Here is a 4,309-nt window from a genome sequence, read left to right as displayed (position 1 = left end):
GTCCCGGCATTTGCCTGGAGTGATTTTGGGAAATCATAGAAAGCCTAAATCAGGATGGCCGGACGCGGGATTGAGGCGTCGTCCTCCCGAATGCGAGTCCAGTGTGCTAGCCACTGCGCCACCTCGCCCGGTTCGAGCATACGAGTATATGGAAAAGGGTTGAAAGACTGTAAACCAAAGAGTAGGCGACCTGACAGTCGGAGATTTGCCCACTCTACGAAGGCGCCGATCTGTTGAAGATATGACGACAGACCACAAAGCTGGTTCCAGCACAATTTTTTCGGAGGTCACCCTTCAGAGCACATTGTTGAATATGGGGCTCCGAAGCAGATGACGCTTTCGTGTTCTCACGTTGACCCCAGCGATATGTCAGTTACGATTGCAGCTGCCGAGAGATTATCGAGAATCGACCGTGGATCGATGGAAACGTGTCAGCTGGTCAGATGAATCAGGTTTCTTGTTACAGCAACTCGATTGTTGCTTCCGCATCCGCCATCATCAAGGCGAAAGGCTGGTCGGAACATGGACCGCGCAACTGACGCATGCCGATAGTTACAGTATTGTACTATGTGGGGCATTCATTAGATTAGATTAGATTAGATTTTCGTTCCATAGATCTGTGTTGAGGAGATCCTCGTGGATGTGGAAAATGTCAATTTTTTTTTATATCTGAAATAACAATACTAATAGTATGAATATATACAATACATCATTTGTTTCTATTAAAAAATTCGTCAGTGGAGTAGAAGGAGGTGGCCACTAGTATCTTTCAGGCTCCTTTTAAACTGATCTTTATTTTTACCTAAATTTTTTATGTTTGCTGGCAAATTACTGAAGATGAGTGTTCCTAAGTAGTGGTCCCCTTTTTGAACTAAAGTAAGTGCTTTTAAGTCCTTGTGCAGTTCATTTTTGTTCCTGCTATTGTTTGTATGAACTGAGCTCTTTGTTGGAAAAAGAGATATATTATTTAGGACAAATTTCATTAAGGAGCAAACATACTGAGAGGCAGTAGTTACTATACCCAGTTCTTTGAAGAGATTTCTACAGGACGTCCGTGAATTTACTCCACAAATAATACGTATTACACGCTTTTGGATTCTGAAAACTTTTGTTTGACTTGAAGAGTTACCCCAAAATATTATACCATATGGAATGAATATTATACCATATGGAATGAAAGTAGGCAACGTATGCAAGCTTTTTAATTTTTATGTCGCCTATGTCTGTTAACAATCGAATTGCAAATACAGATTTGTTAAGGCGTTTCTGCAGTTCTGTGGTGTGCTCCTCCCAACTGAATTTATTATCAAGTTGTAATCCCAGGATTTTAAGACTGTCAACCTCTTCTATCTGCTCTTCTTCATACTTATCCATATGCTGGGTGGGAACCTCTTACAGGTTCTGAATTGCATATAGTGAGTCTTTTCGAAGTTTAATGTCGGTGAGTTGGCTTTAAACCATTTTTTAATATCCATTAAAATATCATTAACAGATCTTTCTACAACTACACTCAACATACTATTTATTGCAATACTTGTGTCATCTGCAAACAAAACGAACTCTGCTTCTGGCAGTGTAACTGATGAGAGATCATTAACGTACACAAGAAAAAGCAATGGCCCTAAGATGGATCCTTGTGGGACACCACATGTAATTTCATGCCATTCTGATGATGACTGATGATTTAATTCACTAGTCCCTTGCACTGACACCCTTTGTTTCCTGTTAGCGAGGTATGACTTGAACCATTTTGCAGCGCTGCCTGTGACACCATAGAATTCTAATTTATTTAAAAGGATGTTGTGGTTCACACAATCGAATGTCTATGACAAATCACAGAAAATACCTGCTGCTTGTAACTTTTTATTTAATGAATTAAGTACATTTTCACTGTAGGTGTAAATAGCCTTTTCGATATCAGAGCCCTTCAGAAATCAAAACTGTGTTCTTGATAATATGTTCCTTGTGGTCAGATGGTTGAGAAGCTGCCTGTACATTACATTTTCTAGGATTTTTGAGAATGCTGGCAAAAGCGAAATCGGTCTGTAGTTTGATGGTATCTCTTTATCCCCTTTCTTGAACAGAGGCTTAACATCTCCATATTTTAGCCAGTCAGGAAATGTCCCAGTTATAATTTACTGGTTACACAAGTAACTTATAATTGTACTAAACTCACAAGAACATGCCTTAATTAACTTTGTTGATATTTCATCGTAACCACTAGAATGCTTTGTTTTTAAAGATTTTATTATGGAAGTTATTTCTTTTGGTGAAGTAAGTGACATATTCATGTACCTGAAGCTAGTTTCAGATATTCAAGGGCATTATTTACTGATCCTGACAATCCCATTCTATCAGAAACGGATATAAAGTACTTAATAAATAGATTTGTGACACTATGCCCACCTGGACTTCCTTGGCATATGTGGTAATAACCAAAGGCAGCACGACAGCTGTTTCCGTGAACATTATTGCAGCCCACTTGCATATCTTCATACCATATAGTCCTCGAAGGCGAGGGCATTTTCCTGCAGGACAACTGTCCCTCTCACAAGACCATAATTGAGCTAAAGTGGTTTGAGGAGCACGCTAGTTAACTCGCGTTGATGTCCTCGCTAAGTAATTCGCCTGGATCGGACCAGATGGAACTCAAATAGGACGCTATCGAAGGACATCTCCGAGCTTACGAAGCACCGGCCCGTAATTTAGGGGACTTGGGAGACCTGTGCGCAGATATCTAGAGTCATAAACCTCCAGAAAGCTACCAAGCAGTTGTCGAATCTATGCTGCGCAGAATAGCTGCTTTATTGCGTTACAAAGTTGGACCAACGTACTATTATGAAAGAGGTTACAATGTTTTGCCTTATTAGTATACACTGATAAGCCAAAACATTATGACCTTAGCTCACCCCGACGTTGGACGCCGCCTGGTGGCGTTCCGGGCCCGTGACGCTGTAACAAAAGTAAGTAAGCGGAGCAGGCAGGCACCAGGGATCACCCTAGCGAAGATATGAGCTGCAAATGGGGAAATCCATTGACATAAGCGACTCTGACAGAGACGCAGAGCCTGTGAATGACCATCTCGAAAACGGTGAAGCTGCTCGAATGTTCACGTGCTACGATCTTGAGCAATTGCGGAAAGAGGTAGAAGGACGTTCATACTTCCACCAGACACTGAAATGTTGGACATCCATGAGTCTTCACCGAACGTGAATTTCGGAGGCTTCTCTGCTCTGTAAAGTAGGAGAGATCGGGATCCGTGACATCTCTGCCGAAAGAGGACAATGCTGGTGGTGTACGCAGAAGAGTATCTCAGCACACCATTTATTGTACATTGTTGAACATGGAGATCTGCAGCAGACCACCCCTGCATATTCACATGTTGATCCAACGACGTCGTCAAATACGATTTCAGCGGGCAAGAGGCCATCGGGATTCGAGCGTCGATCAATGAAAACATGCCTGTTCTATGCAAAACAAGCACTCCGTCTTCAGGCCACAAGTGGCCCATCGGGACGATCCGACCGCCGTGTCATCCTCAGTTGAGGATGCGGATAGGAGGGGTGTGTGGTCAGCACACCGCTCTCCCGGTCGTTATGATGGTTTTCTTTGACCGGAGCCGCTACTATTCGGTCGAGTAGCTCCTCAATTGGCATCACGAGGCTGAGTGCACCCCGAAAAATGGCAACAGCGCATGGCGGCTGGATGGTCACCCATCCAAGTGCCAGCTACGCCCGACAGCGCTTAACTTCGGTGATCTCACGGGAACCGGTGTATCCACTGCGGCAAGGCCGTTGCCCCTGTTCTACGGGTAAATCACATTTTTGGTGCACTAGGTCGATAGTCGAATCAACGAACGCCGTCATCGAGGTGACCAGGCTGGTGGGGAGCAGCATTTTGCTATGGAAAACATTCGCCTGCACTTGCCTGGGACCTGTGATAGTAATCGAAGACACGCTGATGGCAGTGTACCACCAGTATCCCTTCACACCTGATGTCTTCCCCGAAGGCGATGTCATTTTTCAGCAGTACAATTGCATGTGTCTCGGAGCGAGAACGGTACTACAGTGGTTTGACGAGCATTATAGTGAACTGACGCAGATATCTCGTCGGCCAAATTCGCCTGATATAAATCCGATGGAACCCATTTCGGTCGCTCTAGGGCGCCATCACCGCAAACGCAAATCAGCGTCCCGTTATTTACTCGAATTCCATAACCTGTGCGTAGACATCTAAAACGAAATACCTGCATAAACCTACCAACAAACTGTCATATCCCTGATACGCATAATCAGTCATGTATTTCATT

General features: G+C 43.7%; 1 pseudogene; it reads right to left on the bottom strand.

Annotated features, from left to right (window-relative positions):
• Nucleotides 1–3,682: 3,682 nt before the first annotated feature.
• LOC124617463 lies at nucleotides 3,683–3,799 on the bottom strand (annotated as a pseudogene).
• Nucleotides 3,800–4,309: the final 510 nt, after the last annotated feature.

This window comes from Schistocerca americana, chromosome 5 (genome assembly GCF_021461395.2).
Source record: "Schistocerca americana isolate TAMUIC-IGC-003095 chromosome 5, iqSchAmer2.1, whole genome shotgun sequence".
NCBI classification, from domain to species: Eukaryota; Metazoa; Arthropoda; class Insecta; order Orthoptera; family Acrididae; genus Schistocerca; species Schistocerca americana.
The sequence above is the reverse complement of the archived record's forward strand: the minus strand, read 5'-3'. Positions and strand labels throughout refer to the sequence as shown.